This window comes from Helianthus annuus, chromosome 2 (assembly GCF_002127325.2).
Source record: "Helianthus annuus cultivar XRQ/B chromosome 2, HanXRQr2.0-SUNRISE, whole genome shotgun sequence".
Lineage (NCBI taxonomy): Eukaryota > Viridiplantae > Streptophyta > Magnoliopsida > Asterales > Asteraceae > Helianthus > Helianthus annuus.
This window is the reverse complement of record NC_035434.2, coordinates 37,259,820-37,278,397: the sequence shown is the minus strand read 5'-3', so window position 1 is coordinate 37,278,397 and position 18,578 is coordinate 37,259,820.

Below are 18,578 nucleotides of genomic sequence, written 5' to 3'. Positions count from 1 at the left end.
TGTTTGATGGCCGTGGAGGCACATGTGTCACATATATACAACAATAATGTATTTAATATTTCCACAAGCATATATTTTCAAAAGGTTACACTCAACGAAGATCGAAAACATTATACTTTAATTTATTGTAGAGTTTAAAAACATAATACTTTAAAATCCTAACGAGTATTGTCTAAAAAACACATACTTTAATTTATTGTAGAATTTAAAAACACAATATTATATAAAGTGACGGTTGAATTCAAATGTGATTGGTTGCTTTGAATTATCTCTTTTGGTACTATTGGTGTTGGTGTTGGCTAATGAACAGATGGACCAGGCATTAATTTCATAAACGTTCAACTACAGCTTACAATTAATTGATGAATGTAGAGTGGAAAATGGAGTCAGATGTGAGTTGAATAATTACAAAACAAAAAAGCAAAGATGGTCAAATAGTTAATTCTTGTCAAAACGTAGATGCTAGTAAAAAGTCAATGACAGTAAAAGGGTGGTGAATTGAAAGTCAAGTTAGGAAATGCTACTTTGTGCATTATGCGATTAGTATAAATATCGTGTATTGTGTGCATAAAAATAAATGTATAGATTGGTATATATTAGGTTTAGGCCCAAATTGAGAAGATGTGTTGTTTGGTATATTTAACTGAGTCATTTGTGGCTTAGTTGGAATATAGGAAAATTTGGGCCGGGAATTCTTTCTATTTGTATAGGGCTCGATTTAGGATTGAATTCCAAATAGAGAAGCCCAAACCCGGTTCAAACCAGTGAAAGTACCTTCTATTTAAGGTCGCTAAGTTCCGTCAATGTGGATCTAGGGTTCAATCAATTACCAATTCCAAATATTCTGTTCCATGGTTTGGTAACTGCGGAATGAAAAAAAACCTTCAAGACTTATAACCCATGGCGTTTGATTTCTATATAATTATTTGCTTCCATTCGAAGCATCCATATGACGTTTTTCTATGCTTTAGATTGTGTTTTGCTAGAATTGACTGTCTGATCGATTGTTTAAGGTATTCTGGTTACCTAACTTTTTTGAAAATAGATAATTAGCATTTTATAATCTTAGTTGCATCATAGTTTTGGCTGATCAATTGTTTATGGTATGTTTCATTTATCTATGTCGATTCATTTTCATTTCTTGTGGGTTGGCTGGGGTTGGGCATGTTTGTGATTTCTTGTCTTATTTCTAATTTTGTTATTGGTCTCCAATTGACATTGACGATTCTTGTAGGGCCGTCCATGAAAGCAATCGGAAGGGGTACTATGCCGTTGTTGCACGTCAATCCGCTGAACTGGGGCTATGGAACAACTACTTTAGAAGTAGGCTCGTCTATGGGTGCTACCAATAACGATCCAGACCCGCAGTCCTCATAAGGTCACGGACAGTCAAGTGTGCATCCAGCCAAGTGCCTACGCAAGAAAAGAGGCTTGTGTTTGGGTCTTTTGGTCGAGTCTCCATGACAAGTCCTCAGCCTGAGCTGACTAGCTATGTATGCAATAGAAGACTGACTAATAGGCTTGTATTTGGGTCTTTTGCTAACAAAATTTTGAATCCTAAGTGAGGCTGGAGAGTGAACTCAGATTCATGAATCACAATGTGCTATTAATGAAATTCTCAGTCCCTTCTTGAATGTTCTGTTGATGCACGTTTTTGTGTCTATAGCTTGTGTATTGATTTGTAATATATAAATGATCTTTTGTTTTGTTAGTTTGAATTTTGATGTAAGTTGACCAAGTCAAACATCCTCCGGTTTGACTTGGACAACATGCTGCAGTAAACTGCAACTTTTATTGTATGCTCACGAAGGTGCCCCACGAAGAACACTCGTGAACCCTCGTGTTCACGAAGGTAGTCCTTCGTGTGGAATATCCACGAAGGTACTTCCTTCGTGTGATTGATGGGGGCGATGGTGACGTTCACGTGGAGTAGCTTACCTTCGCATGTAGACTGTTTCCATCGTGGACTCTGCTGGGTTGGCCTATAAATACCAGCAGTTGTCATTTTGTTAGTTAGGAACACATTCGGAGAGTATTGGAGCATTCTTTTGTATTCATGTAATTGTTACTCTGCTGAAATCAAAATATTGAAGCTTTAAAGTGATATTTATCTTGTTATTGGTGTGTTGTTGCTTCGGTTTGCATACAAACTTTGATTCCGCACTTGTTTGTGTGTTCATCAACAAGGAAGTGGTTGTCTTGGATCAATTCTAGGGACCTACAAGTGGTATTAGAGCTTTGGCTCAATTCCTTGTTGAAAACCAAGCATTTTAAGAGTGAATCTTGAAGTTTTCTTGGACAAAGTCACTAAACCCATGTTCTTGGAAGATAAAATGGATTAAAACATGACAAAATGATACGATTTACTGATATACTCATCAAAACCTTGTTAAAATCAATGTAGATAATGAAAAACATGGTTTCTGTTGACTTGTGTACATAAAAATTTGAACACCATTGTTTCCGAAGAGTTTTCTGGTCGGAATTTGTCACTGTAATAGTACAGACACACCAGAAAATTCTATTGGTTGACCTACAAAGATTAGTGGAGCAGAAAGTGTACATTTTGTCTGCTGGTCGGAGAATTTGTCTTTTCAACGCACCTTCGCATGTACAGTGTCACGCGAAAGTGTCTTTCGTCTTGACAATCTTGGCGAAGGTGCTGACACGAAAATCCTCCTTCGTGTAACCTTCGCGACTCACTTACGCGACACCTTCGTGGACCATCACCTTCATGGAAATTGGCCTTCGTGTATCCTTCGTGGGTACATTCGTGATTCCTAGTCTTTTGTGTAACCTACGTGAAGGATAACCTTCATGTCACCTTGGCGATTACTTTTCACTTTCGCATAAGGTGAACACTTTTGAACACTAACTTGATATATTTTTGAAAAATTTCTAAATTTTTATTAAAATTGACAAAAATGGGTACAAGATTCAAACACAAGTAACAATACACCCCAAAACAGTTCAGCAACATCATGGAAAATTTGTTGTTTTTTTATGTTCCATAACCATATGTTTAGTTATCTATATTTATATGCTAAGAAATACAGAATTTTTTTGTTTTTTTATGTTCCATAACCATGCTTCATTCTAGTAGATTCATTACTCGAAAAATAAACTTTTCTTTTATCAGATATATTTTTATGATATTATCTATATTTATATGCTAAGAAATACGAAATTATTCCTTAACATTTATTTCACATGATATTCAGTTTTTAATATTTTTAATGATGATGATATATTGGTAACTTATCATATTTTAATCTATTGTAGAGTTTAAAAAATAATATTATATAAATTTAAAGGCAAATTGGATATAAATAATCTGAACTTTCTCAATTTGGTCGATAATAATCCTAACTCAGTTATTTGCCCGATAATAATCTCCCGTTAAAAATAGTTTAAGTGAGTTATTTTGTTTTCGAATTACAAACCGATGTTTTGGGGATTTTGATAAAAAAAGAAATACGAGTCGATTTATGTAAAACTTACCTCGTAACCGGTGCTTGAAACGGCTTGATTTTTGTTAATTGGAAATTTAAACACTCGAATTGAAGCATCGTTTTCATTGGGGGGGGGGGGTAAATTTTACATTAATTAACCCGTATCGTCGTTCTAATCAAAAGCCCTAAAACATCGATTTGTAATTCCGAAAAAACATAATTCGTTAAGCTATTTTTAACGCATACTATTATCGGCCAGTTCAGATTAGTATCGGCAAATAACTACTGAGTTGGGATTATTATCGGCTAAATTGAAAAAGTTGGGATTATTATAAATCGAATTTGTCAAATTTAAAAGGTAAAGAAAAAAAATACATACTTTAAAATTCCTAACGAGTATTGTCTAAAAAAACATACTTTAATTTCTTGTAGAGTTTAAAAACATAATATAATATAAAGGAATGGACATGATGACCGGAGGTTTTAGTAGTGAGCACGGTTTGGAGACTGTTGTAGATAGTGAAGACGATTGACTCTGGGAGTTGCTGTTCGAGATGATTGGACCATGAAGAAGAACGGTGTTGCAGAACTCGAAAACTTGTTTCGGATTCTTGTTTCGAAAACTTGTTTCAGATGTTGTTCGAATGATGATTATGGTGATGCTTTGATGTTTCAAAAAGCCTGTTTCGGAAAACTCCTTTGTATTTCGAAAAGCCTGTTCCAAGAAAGCCTGATCTAAAAAACTAATGGTTCGAATAGATGTGTTTCAGAGATGATATGTTTTTGGATCAATTCGGAATGAAGTTTAACAGTTGTCAGATCAATTCGGAATGAAGTGTAACAATTCGGGTCAATTCGGATGATATGTTCAGAAACGTGTTTCAGATGGAATTATTTTTCAAATACACTTATATTTTTAAAAAGATTTTTGTAGGTCCCTGTTTCGCGGAGGATTACGAACCTAAACCTTGTTATACAAACCTACTAGCGAGTGCGGAATCCAAGCTAGCAAGCAAACCGAGTTAGTAGCAAGTAGAGAAACAAACACACAAAGATTCACCGATTAACACTAGTCGTATTAATGCAAATGAAGGTGCGGTTACAAGCTCAATGTTTACAGAAGTGTTCTATAAACTCTCTAAGTGTGTGTGTGAGTTCTGGGCAGAATGCTCTCTAAGCTTCTATCTCTCGGGTGTGTGGGAATGGCAGCACTCTAGAACTAACTCACACTCAACACATGCATGGGTATATATACCCAGCTCAGCAGGTCTGCTCGAAGGATTCGACAGATGGTCCGAAGGATCATCTGTCGACCACATGTTACACGAAAGATCAGCATGGACCTCGAAGGATCATCCTTCGAGGTCTAATGGTCGAACCATGGTCGAACCATATCTTTCGATCACCTCGAAGGATCAGGTGTATCCTTCGAGGCTATCCTTCGATCAGAACATCTTTCAACTGTTGTCCAAGTCAAACCGGAGGATGGTTGACTTGGTCAACTTACAACACAAATCAGGACATCGTTTATATCAGACCGAATACAGACAAAGTACAGACACAAGTGCACCAACAAACTCCCCCTTGGCTGTAGCTTTGTCTTTGATCTCTAAGCTTTGTCTTGTTCTTCTAAAAGTGTAGACTCGTCTTGAACTTCGACGGTCTTTGGTCTTCAAGTCTTCAAGACTCTGATGTCCTATCATGTCTTCAATGTCGGAGGGTCTTCAAAGTCTTCACGTCTTGAAAGTAGAAAGTGTATCAACAAACTACCCGTATCATGTAGGAAGTGTGTTGACAAACTCCCCCTTAACATAAGCTCCCCCTTGAGTTATGCTCGTGAAAAGACTTTATCTTTATGAAGTGAGATCCTTGTGGTGTTGATGATGGCCAGCGGCAACTCGATCATCTTCATCTTTTGAGTGCCTTCTCGTCGTGTCTTCATTCCAAGGCTTGTCATCGACCATGTTCTCCTAGCCTTTAGAATCTGCACATGCAAGAAATCTAAACGCGTAATGAGAACAACTGCTTGGAATAGTATAAACAAATGACACACGAGTGACCATGTCAAAATCAAACACCGTCCGACAGTTTGAAAGTTTAATAAATTTATCAATTTTAAATTCTAACTTTCAAAATCTGCAAATTTTGACCGTTTATGAAGATTTAGTCAGTTCGGTTTTCAGTCAGGTTTCAGGTAACGAAGACTTGAGCTCCAACATCGTACGATCGAAAATAAAGCAGAAATAAAATCTTTTTGGCTTTTATAAAGTTTATATTAAAACAAGCCTAAAATCTTTTTGGTATTTTTGAAATTAAAAGACAACAATTTAAAATCCTTTGAGTGTTATCAAACGACATCACCGCTAATGTCGTGCTGATATGCACCAAACGACGAAACTGTTTAAAAGAAATAATAAAAGTTAAACAGTAAATAAATAAATATATACAAACATTCTTTTTGCGAGTTTCGAGGGTAAGAGAATCATATCAGTGTACGGTCATGCCAAAACACTCTTGTTGTTCAGTTAGTTAACATTAAGATAAGCATCCTATAACAATTATCGGTATTGTTGTCCACTTAAGCTCAACTTATCAGATGTAATCATGGCGAGGGGATACGTTAAGGTATGATTTATACTTACCGACCGGTGTTCATCCACATCACGACACATTCCCGTATCAAGGTATGCACGAGTGTTCATCTTACCGGTGAGTATACCGATTATCATCTGTTTGACCGTATAAATTGTGAGATACTCACTTATTTTGATTTGAAAACAAGTCCTATGTGATATAATCACTTATTGATGAGGAACTTGATTTTCGTATGCATGAGGGCACAGGTGCAAGTCCGTGAACAGGTCAGTACTTCCGTACAGCAGAGAGACGAACTTGACACCCGGATAAATGTGATATTTTATCACTTATTTGATTTGGACATGTGATTGTTTATCACTTATTGAGGTCGAATGCAGTATGCAATATGTACACGTATGTATAGTATCATGGAAGATCTAGACTTGCGTCCCCGTTATTTTTCGGTAAAAGATACAACCATGATACCCAGATGATAAGCAGCATAAAGACCGAATATCTCAGAACCTCGGCAATCTATCAAACGAAATTTCGGTACTAAGACCATATGCCAATGAATGGTTCCCACCTGGTCTTCAGTCGATTAAGATTTATATCACCCTGCACACTTTAAAATGATTGTGAGCCTACCGATACATCTTATATAGAGCTGCTTATCGTTTTGCATTTAAGGTTTAAAGAGGTTAGGATAGACCACTGATGTACTATCATTTTCTCTTTTGCTCGCCAGGAAACTCATTTTTGTTTTTCTATTGTTTTTGTGTTTTTGAAATTTTTCGATGTTTTTGGATTTTCAGATTTTTGGATTTACTCCCCCTAAAATCAACAAACTAAGATAAATTTAAAACACAAAGGTATTTACAAAAATGATTTTCCGATGTTGGTTTACTCTTGTGCTTGACCTTAATGCCGTTTACCAAAATTAAGTTTTATCCGAAAAGACTTAACAAATTTTGGAAAAATGAGTTGGCAGGTCGGTAAGCGGTGCGGACCTTGACAACATTGATGAGTTTCATATTGAAACAATCACGTGTGAGGTGATATCCGAGATCAACGTGTCAGGTCAAAGAGTGCTGTACGAGATAATAACAATTCACAAAGCAGCTAAAATATCGACAAGTATAGGAGAGATTAAGAATTTAAAGGCGTATCCTGCAACTGTTCCGTGCATTGCAAGGAATCTAAGCACTCTCCCAACTGGATATCCACCCGGTGTGGACTTCAAGGTCGAATTTGCAACGGCTGAGAAGTCTCTTGACAGCAACAAAGTCATAAACCTCCGGGTCCGGCTGGTCTTCCACATTCCACCAGCGAAGGTCTTTGACTTTCTCTTTCAGAAATGGTGTGCGGATGTTCAATCCATGCCAAGGCATCGGCACACATTTCACTTCATTCGTTCCTGAGGACCCGATCAAAACCAGAAAGACCAAATTTTTGGCACGTTCTTCATTTGGTCAAATTTTGCAACTTCATTCAGCCACATTCTCTTTTTCTTTTCTCTCTCTCCATCAAAGGCAACAATTTCTTCTGTCGCCTATCTTGTGCAAGGACATTCCACTATCAACAATCCTAAGACTATCAATAGTTCCTCCTGGAACTTCCTGCACACTCACTCAGAGATTAGTTGGAGAGAGGGACCCAAGCCATTGTGGTCTTGGGTCTTCCATTTTCATCAATGACAATAACTTCTTGTCTTTGATGGTTTGTAAATTGTGATGGTCCCCCTGATTCAGTAACCGATTTAGGTTTCCATGTCTGTTTTGTTTTATCAGTGTCATTCTTTAAAATTTTAACTTCATTACAGTTTGAAGTTTTTGAATTTGTTGATTTTACAGAAACAGATTGTTTTTGAACCACATCGGTTTTAATTGCTTTTTCAATCCTTTTGACCTGTTGGCGTTTCTGCTTCTTCTCCCTTTCTTTTACAAGTCGGGGATCTTGTTTTGTGGAAGTAGATGGCTTACGGTCAGTCTTGTCACGGGGATCATCAACCTTCCCTTTTTGCTTATGAAGGTAAGGGCAATTTCGAATTATATGCCCAATGGTTCCACACTCAAAACATGATCTTCGTTCAACATACCTCGAAGAATCATGTGTTCTCTTAGCTGATGATGTTGAACCTTGTGAACTCGAGGTACTAGGCTTTGAGCTGTTTTGTTCATTCCTTTTCAAAACAGTAGCTTTCTTGACAAAATCTAAGTTAGATTTATTTTCAAACGTTTCAATTTTGTCCGTTCCCGTCGATTTCACAAAGTTAACATTTTTCTTCTTCTTTTGATTCGGCTTCTTCTGGACTTGAGCCGGTGCTTTACCTTTGGGTTTGGTGTGATTTTGCTGTGTTGGCACTGTTGGCAATTTCTTGTTGCCAAATTGCTTTCGAACTTCAGCCTTTGGGATTGGAGGACACTGTGTAACTGTAACATGTGGTCCTTTCTTCCCCAAAAACTTACTTGTCGAATTTTCAAAGACTTTATCGATTAAGGATTGATTAACGTTCTTAATAGGAAAATCTTTGTCTGAGTAAATTTTATCATCACCAACCAAAGTGTACAGCAAGGTCACACTCTCCGACTCCTTCTCAGACGAGGACTCAGTTGCAACAGTCTTAGCGGGTGTGACAGGGGGATCACATAGAATGTGATTCTCAAGAGGTATGTCCTCATTTTTGACTACCGCATCAGACTTTGCTGGAGCAGCATCATCAGATTCATCATCTGAAGAATCAGCATCCTCAACCTCAACTGGAGGATCCTGTTTCTGTTCAGCAGTTACAGATGTATCTGCTGACACATCCGAATCTGAGGATACTTCTTTCTGGTATCCGAGTCCTGCTGCAAACTCCTTCACATCAAGAGGAACAGATGGTTCGAAGAACACTCTATCCTCCTCATCAGGCATGGCATCATAATTGTGTCTGACTGGTGGTGGACATTTTTTGTATCCTATGCATGTGACATCCCGTTTTTCTTTCTGAACGTCAATGATGTGATCCAACACGTAGCTAGAGCTCAAATAGCTGTCTAGCTTGAGTTGGATTGCCTCACTTTCCGTTTTTACACAGACCATTTCTTTTTGCATTGCCTCAAGACGTGAGATGTACAAATTAATGTCCGTTTGTTTTCTGGAAACCATTTTAGTCAATTCAGTTTTGTCTTTCTTTAATGTCTCAATCATTGACTTAAATTCCTTTTCATGGTTTTCATAAAACATATTGGCTTCTGTGCATTTTGAAAGATCCACAGTCAACTTCTGATTGTGGATGAATGTCACATCATATTTTTTTTTGCAGAGCCTCGTGTTTGCTTTGCAAAGCACACCACTCATCATTCAAGGAATCATGTTTGTCTTGCAGGTCAAACAAACTAGCTTGTAAAGCGTCATGTTTGGCTTGCAACTCAGACATGTTTGCCTCTAACTTAACACATTTAGCCTGCAAGCTATCACAGTTATCACAGTTTACAGCAATGGGTTCATCGACACATACCTGACTTGAAGAACTGTCGACATTAGCCATAAAGGCTGAATGGAGAGAAGACGAAGTACAAGCAGCTTGATCCATCAGAACAGATCTTCTTTGAGTTTCTGCTGCAGCTTCTTCCAAAAGTTCATCAATATCAGCATCAACTGAGACACCAGATGTCTCACCCATATTCTCATCGCCTGACCCAGATGAATCTTCATCAACACTTCTGCTGTACCCAGAAGAGTCTTCATCTTCAGACGATTCACCACCACTGGCGGAAGATTCTCCACCACTGGTGTTAACTACATCCTTCACAACTTGAGCAAAGCAAGCTGTACCATTAGGACCATCACCACCAAACTGGATTGTCCAGTCGCAACCTTCATCCATCTGAACTACAAGTGCCCGGTTGTCTTGATTGCTGACAGGCACTAATGTACGTTCATTATTCCTGTTCTGGTTCTGCTGGTTGCCCTGGTTTCTGAAGGGGTTCTGGTTTCCATGCTGTGCTGGCTTTGCACATTCCCGTTTAAAGTGACCCCGTTCACCACAGTTGAAGCACCTTACTGCTTGTTTATCAAACCCATACTTGGTGTCTCTCTTACTTTCCAAGCTGGTTCTTCCAGTACTTTCCATCCAATCCTTTGCTCTTCTCACAGCACTAGCAAAGGCCCACTTGATGTCCATCAAGTCCATCTCTTCTTTATCTATCTGCCGATAGTCTTCCTGTGTCAGATTAATGTTACCAATCTGACCTTCTATCAACCCACAGTACGCGCTCACTATAGTGTTAAGTAGCTCCATGTGTTCCTTGGCTACTTCTACACTGACTTTGGAGAAGCTTGAAGTGTCGAGCTGTACTGTATTTGGCTTTGATTGTTGACCAGCAGATGATGTTCCTCCATAACATGCACGTTGTTGTTGAGCAGGAGGAGGTGGAGGTGGTTGGATTGGATTTCCATACATGTCTGTGGTGGGAGGTGGCTTAACAGGAACTTGTATTGGATTGCCAAAACAATCTGTGCTTGTGACAAACGCCGTTTGAATTGGAGCATGTGAACCAGTTCTTGCAGACGAAGAGCTGGAAGTTCCATAATACATTTCTGGATTCTGTGGCAATGGAACTCTCTTCGCCTTCAGTGTTTCCTCCTGATCCTTGTTTTCCAAAAGCTGCACGAAGTCGTTAATATTTGTAGTTGTCAACGCTCCGTTATACTTAAGGATTTCCAAGAAACTATTCCATTGAGGAGGTAAGGCATCAGCAAACTTCTTTACCACCTCTGCTTGAGTTGTTGTAACTCCAAAATTGTTCAACTCAGTAAGCAGGTGATAGAAACGACTTGTCATGTCTCCCAGAGACTCCTTATCCATGCAAGCGAAGCAGTCAAATTCTTTCTTGAGCAGATCATGACGCAACTGACGTGTTGCTTCATTCCCTACTCCTCTTGTTTTCAAACCGTCCCACAACTTCTTAGTTGTCTTGAAGCTGACAAACTGGTGATAAATATCCTTGCTCAGGGCTTGGGTGAGAATGGCGTATGCTTTCTTTTCCAGATCATACGTTTTCTTTTTATCTTCGGGAAGATCAGCAAATGACGCAGTCTCTGAAGCAGCAACCTCTATGGCTTGATCGAAATCTGTGGTGAAACGTATCCACAGTTCCGTATTTTGACCAAGAACATATGTTTTAAACCTCTCAGCCCATCCTGGATATTCATTCAAACTCATCAGTTTTGGGGGTCGATTCAAACTTCCTGTTTCGCTTTCGCTTAATAAGATACTTTGTACACTCGGAGTTTGACCCGTTACTAATGCCCATTGATTTGATGGTAAAGCATTTGCTTGTGAAGATGTAGATACTGGAGATTCGGCCCATGATGGTGATAGACTTGTACACGTGTATTTTCCACTATCAGGAGCCGGTGTACCCCACCATGAAGGAGTAACTCCTGAACTTGTATATTTACCACTATCTGGAGCAGGATTCCACCAACTCGGATTCATCTTTGACAAGAAAAATAAATTCTAAGTGAATAATCCGAGAGATCACACAACCGAAGGTTCCTGGTCGAAAGATCTGCAATCACAGAAAGTTGTTAACAATAAACAGATCACAATCGAAAGATATAATCTTGTTCGAAGGATCAGCAGTACTCGAAGGATTACTGTTGACTCTCGAACAATGATCTCGAAAGATTCAAGAACTCGAAGGATTCCCTTTTGAAAGATCCTTATCTTTCGAGTCAAATCCCTATCTTTCGGACACTTATCTTTCGAATAGCTAACTTCCGAAGGATCACACTTGTTCGAATGATCAACAGTGTTCGAAGGATCACTGTTGACTTTCGAGCACTGGCTTCGAAAGACTCAAAATCTCGAAAGATTCACACTTGAAAGATCCTTATCTTTCGAGATAAAACAACTATCTTTCGAAAAGATTCCCTGATCGAAAGATATGTTTCGAACTTCGAAGGACTACTCGAAAGATGTTTATCTATCGAGCTGTCACTGATCGAAGGATTGTCTTTCGATGTCGAAGGATATCTTTCGATGTCGAAGGATATCTTTCGAATGAGCACTGACACACTGACACAGATGTGACGGGTTGGTGAAAAGGTGACAGGTTGGTAAGGTCAAACTTTCGGCAAAAGGGGATGTCAGATCAACTTTCCCACCAACTTTTGAAAGATTGCCCAAAAAGGATAACCTTATCCTTAAGCCAGTCACCGGAAACACACCGGAATACCACCGGAAAACACAAAGTTTTCTAAAAACCAATTTTATGTTACCCAACCCAAACTTGAACACTCCCGGTTAGTTTAGACACGTTTTTACTCAAAGAAAAAGCAAGAAAACCAGTAAAAACAGGTGCAAAACCAAGTGTTTCAACACACCAAAACTTGTAAAAACCCGGTTTTAAACAAGGTTAAGAGCCTTAGCTCTGATACCACTTGTAGGTCCCTGTTTCGCGGAGGATTACGAACCTAAACCTTGTTATACAAACCTACTAGCGAGTGCGGAATCCAAGCTAGCAAGCAAACCGAGTTAGTAGCAAGTAGAGAAACAAACACACAAAGATTCACCGATTAACACTAGTCGTATTAATGCAAATGAAGGTGCGGTTACAAGCTCAATGTTTACAGAAGTGTTCTATAAACTCTCTAAGTGTGTGTGTGAGTTCTGGGCAGAATGCTCTCTAAGCTTCTATCTCTCGGGTGTGTGGGAATGGCAGCACTCTAGAACTAACTCACACTCAACACATGCATGGGTATATATACCCAGCTCAGCAGGTCTGCTCGAAGGATTCGACAGATGGTCCGAAGGATCATCTGTCGACCACATGTTACACGAAAGATCAGCATGGACCTCGAAGGATCATCCTTCGAGGTCTAATGGTCGAACCATGGTCGAACCATATCTTTCGATCACCTCGAAGGATCAGGTGTATCCTTCGAGGCTATCCTTCGATCAGAACATCTTTCAACTGTTGTCCAAGTCAAACCGGAGGATGGTTGACTTGGTCAACTTACAACACAAATCAGGACATCGTTTATATCAGACCGAATACAGACAAAGTACAGACACAAGTGCACCAACAATTTTTGATAAGATTTGTGAAAATAAAGAATTTCCAAAACAAAATTGTCAACCAAATTTTCCGAAAAGTTTGGGATTTAACAAAACAATTTTTCAATAATAACGGAAGATATCACCAAATGAATTTAAAATAAGGAATATCTTTAATACCCTTTAAACAGATCAAATGAGCAAAATACGATGATTCTTTTGAATTTTGATGAACACTTACTCGAATCACGAAGAACGCGAAGAACACCAACCCAAAAATAACGAAAATCTTGAATCTTTGATATCAAAACAAGCCTAGAAACAGATTTTAATGGCTCTGATACCACTTGTAAGTCCCGAAAACTGGATCAAACAATGATATCAAACAATCACCAAGGATGGGCGGAATCCAAACTTGGTGAGATTCAAGAAAACTGAAAACAAGAACAATACCCAGATCACTTTAACACCGTGCACACGGTTTTATTACTTTGATAAGCAAAACCATCTAGTACAAGATGAACCACCAAATTCGCAGCCTCTTTCTAAATTTGTAGAATTTATGTAACATAAGGCCTTAAACCCTAGTTTGAGAAACAAACTTGGTGAGATTCAAGAAAACTGAAAACAAGAACAATACCGAGATGACTTTAACACCGTGCACACAATTTTATTATTTTGATAAGCAAAAACCGTCCGGTACAAGATGAACCACCAAATTCGCAGCCTCTTTCTAAGTTTCTAGAATTTATGTAACATAAGGCCTTAAACCCTAGTTTGAGAAACAAACTAGGTTATATACATAGGTAAGCCTCTGCCCCACACGGGCTCCCCATGGGCCTGCCTAGCCCACATGGCCTTAGGCATGGCCCGAATGACCTATACAAGGTCCAAACCTAATATAAACTAACCCAGTAAAGCCCAGTTCGCTACCATAGCCCGTTATGTATATTTAGTTTATTATTGTTGGTAACAAGTTTACAGAAAAGTATTCTTAAAAACTTTTATAAAAAGCCCCAAAATTACTCCAGACCCAAAATTAAACTATTATGAAAACCTCCATTCATAACTAACCACTTCTTACCCATTTTGCAAAGTTATCTTTGTGTAGCAAGCAATGCTTGATAAGAGAGACCCATTTGAGTCTTGCATTTGACTGCCGGCCTGGAGAATTCGTGTTCCACGTTTGAGCTCGAAAAAATGTGTCCTTAGACCTTAACGAAATTGGGTATTGGGAGGTCTAAACCTAATGACAATGGTCTAATAACTAATCTAAACCAGAAAAATAGTTTTGTAAGTGGACCTATGTTGGTGTTCGTATGAGTATACCATATTAATTTATTTTTTTTTACATATGCTTATCAGTTTTGTTTAAAATAACGTGTCTTTCGAAATATCGGGCCCTGGCCAGTGATTCTCCCCGCCCACCCTCAGGGTTGGCCATGCATTTTAGGCATTTGAGCATATCAAACAAACAAAAGTTATCCAAATTACCCCCAATTTTTGAAAACTGGACTTGGTGACATGTGACAGCTTTTTTCTTTGTACCTAAAGCACCAAATCAGTTGTTAACAAAAAATTATTGAGAAATATGTCTATACAAAACATCCACGAACATACCACAAGATAATGAAATCGTGCATTTATAAACAAAAAAACTGGTTACATTTTTGTAAATACAAGATTGAAACCACAAAAGTATTTGTGGGAATCTGGTGATCTTGTAGTGGAATATACATAAACGGTTTGGGAGGAATCTGAATGGACTTTAAATACCCTTCTAACATATCCAGCAGCTTACTCATTGATGGTCAAGTTGAAGGATAACTTTGTGTGCACCGAGATCATCTTCTTCACTACTTTTTGGTGCTCGTCTAACACGCCACTCGGTCCAAGATTTTTGTTGTCTAACACGCCACTCAGTCCAAGATTTTTGTTGGATACAATTTTTTTATATACGGAATAGAAAAAGTGCATGTTACTAGTGCTATCATCTTCAACAACCACATTTCTTCGCCCTCTCACCATTTCTAACACCATCATCCCGTAGCTGTACACATCTGATATGTGGGATACAGATTCAAAGTTCCTAGAAAATAGTCCGGGCGCAATATACATACAACATTTCTTTTCTCTGGACATAGCTTAGCAAGCCCAAAATCAGATACCTTAGGACACAGAGCATTATCTATAAGAATACTATGCGGCTTTATATCAAATGCAGAATTAGGTAATACCCATGTTGCTTACCTAAAATATATACCCGTTACCCAAACCACATGCTGGAATTTCTTTAGTTTTTTATATGTTCCAAAACCATGTGTTAAGTTATGTATGATTCTAGTAGATTCATTACTCGAAAATAAACTTTTCTTTTGTCATATATATTTTTATGATATTATCTATATTTATATGCTAAGAAATACGAAATTATTCCTTTAACATTTATATCATCATGATATTCAGTTTTTAGTATTTTTTTAATGATGATGATATGTTGGTAATTTATCATATTTTAAATTATTGTAGAGTTTAAACACATAATATTATATAAATTTACAAGGTAAAGAAAAAAATACATACTTTAAAATCCTAACGAGTATTGTCTAAAAAAATACATACTTTAATTTATTGTAGAATTTAAAAACACAATATTATATAAAGTGACGGTTGAAGTCAAATGTGATTGGTTGCTTTGAACTGAATATTTAAAAGAAGCAGTCAATTACAATCAAAGAATAGTGAGATAATAAATAAGTTGTTACTAGCCACTTTGTATCTCTTTTGGTACTATTGGTGTTGGTGTTGGTGTTGGCTAATGAACAGATGGACCAGGCATTAATTTCATAAACGTTCAACTACAGCTTACAATTAATTGATGAATGTAGAGTGGAAAATGGAGTCAGATGTGAGTTGAATAATTACAAAACAAAAAAGCAAAGATGGTCAAATAGTTAATTCTTGTCAAAACGTAGATGCTAGTAAAAAGTCAATGATAGTAAAAGGGTGGTGGATTGAAAGTCAAGTTAGGAAATGCTACTTTGTGCATTATGTGATTAGTATAAATATCGTGTATTGTGTGCATAAAAATAAATGTATAGATTGGTATATATTAGGTTTAGGCCCAAATTGAGAAGATGTGTTGTTTGGTATATTTAACTGAGTCATTTGTGGCTTAGTTGGAATATAGGAAAATTTGGGCCGGGAATTCTTTCTATTTGTATAGGGCTCGATTTAGGATTGAATTCCAAATAGAGAAGCCCAAACCCGGTTCAAACCAGTGAAAGTCCCTTCTATTTAAGGTCGCTAAGTTCCGTCAATGTGGATCTAGGGTTCAATCAATTACCAATTCCAAATATTCTGTTCCATGGTTTGGTAACTGCGGAATGAAAAAAAAACCTTCAAGACTTATAACCCATGGCGTTTGATTTCTATATAATTATTTGCTTCCATTCGAAGCATCCATATGACGTTTTTCTATGCTTTAGATTGTGTTTTGCTAGAATTGACTGTCTGATCGATTGTTTAAGGTATTCTGGTTACCTAACTTTTTTGGAAAATAGATAATTAGCATTTTATAATCTTAGTTGCATCATAGTTTTGGCTGATCAACTGTTTATGGTATGTTTCATTTATCTATGTCGATTCATTTTCATTTCTTGTGCGTTGGCTGGGGTTGGGCATGTTTGTGATTTCTTGTCTTATTTCTAATTTTGTTATTGGTCTCCAATTGACGATTCTTGTAGGGCCGTCCATGAGAGCAATCGGAAGGGGTACTATGCCATTGTTGCATGTCAATCCGCTGAACTGGGGCTATGGAACAACTACTTTAGAAGTAGGCTCGTCTATGGGTGCTACCAATAACGATCCAGACCCGCAGTCCTCATAAGGTCACGGACAGTCAAGTGTGCATCCAGCCAAGTGCCTACGCAAGAAAAGAGGCTTGTGTTTGGGTCTTTTGGTCGAGTCTCCATGACAAGTCCTCAGCCTGAGCTGACTAGCTATGTATGCAATAGAAGACTGACTAATAGGCTTGTATTTGGGTCTTTTGCTAACAAAATTTTGAATCCTAAGTGAGGCTGGAGAGTGAACTCAAATTCATGAATCACAATGTGCTATTAATGAAATTCTCAGTCCCTTCTTGAATGTTCTGTTGATGCACGTTTTTGTGTCTATAGCTTGTGTATTGATTTGTAATATATAAATGATCTTTTGTTTTGTTAGTTTGAATTTTGATGTAAGTTGACCAAGTCAAACATCCTCCGGTTTGACTTGGACAACATGCTACAGTAAACTGCAGCTTTTATTTTATGCTCACGAAGGTGCCCCACGAAGAACACTGGTGAACCCTCGTGTTCACGAAGGTAGTCCTTCGTGTGGAATATCCACGAAGGTACTTCCTTCGTGTGATTGATGGGGGCGATGGTGACGTTCACGTGGAGTAGCTTACCTTCGCATGTAGACTGTTTCCATCGTGGACTCTGCTGGGTTGGCCTATAAATACCAGCAGTTGTCATTTTGTTAGTTAGGAACACATTCAGAGAGTATTGGAGCATTCTTTTGTATTCATGTAATTGTTACTCTGCTGAAATCAAAATATTGAAGCTTTAAAGTGATATTTATCTTGTTATTGGTGTGTTGTTGCTTCGGTTTGCATACAAACTTTGATTCCGCACTTGTTTGTGTGTTCATCAACAAGGAAGTGGTTGTCTTGGATCAATTCTAGGGACCTACAAGTGGTATTAGAGCTTTGGCTCAATTCCTTGTTGAAAACCAAGCATTTTAAGAGTGAATCTTGAAGTTTTCTTCGACAAAGTCACTAAACCCATGTTCTTGGAAGATAAAATGGATTAAAACATGACAAAATGATACGATTTACTGATATACTCATCAAAACCTTGTTAAAATCATTGGAGATAATGAAAAACATGGTTTCTGTTGAGTTGTGTACATAAAAATTTGAACACCATTGTTTCCGAAGAGTTTTCTGGTCGGAATTTGTCACTGTAATAGTACAGACACACCAGAAAATTCTATTGGTTGACCTACAAAGATTAGTGGAGCAGAAAGTGTACATTTTGTCTGCTGGTCGGATAATTTGTCTTTTCAGCGCACCTTCGCATGTACAGTGTCACGCGAAAGTGTCTTTCGTCTTGACAATCTTGGCGAAGGTGCTGACACGAAAATCCTCCTTCGTGTAACCTTCGCGACTCACTTACGCGACACCTTCGTGGACCATCACCTTCATGGAAATTGGCCTTCGTGTATCCTTCGTGGGTACATTCGTGGTTCCTAGTCTTTTGTGTAACCTACGCGAAGGATAACCTTCATGTCACCTTGGCGATTACTTTTCACTTTCGCATAAGGTGAACACTTTTGAACACTAACTTGATATATTTTTGAAAAATTTCTAAATTTTTATTAAAATTGACAAAAATGGGTACAAGATTCAAACACAAGTAACAATACACCCCAAAACAGTTCAGCAACATCATGGAAAA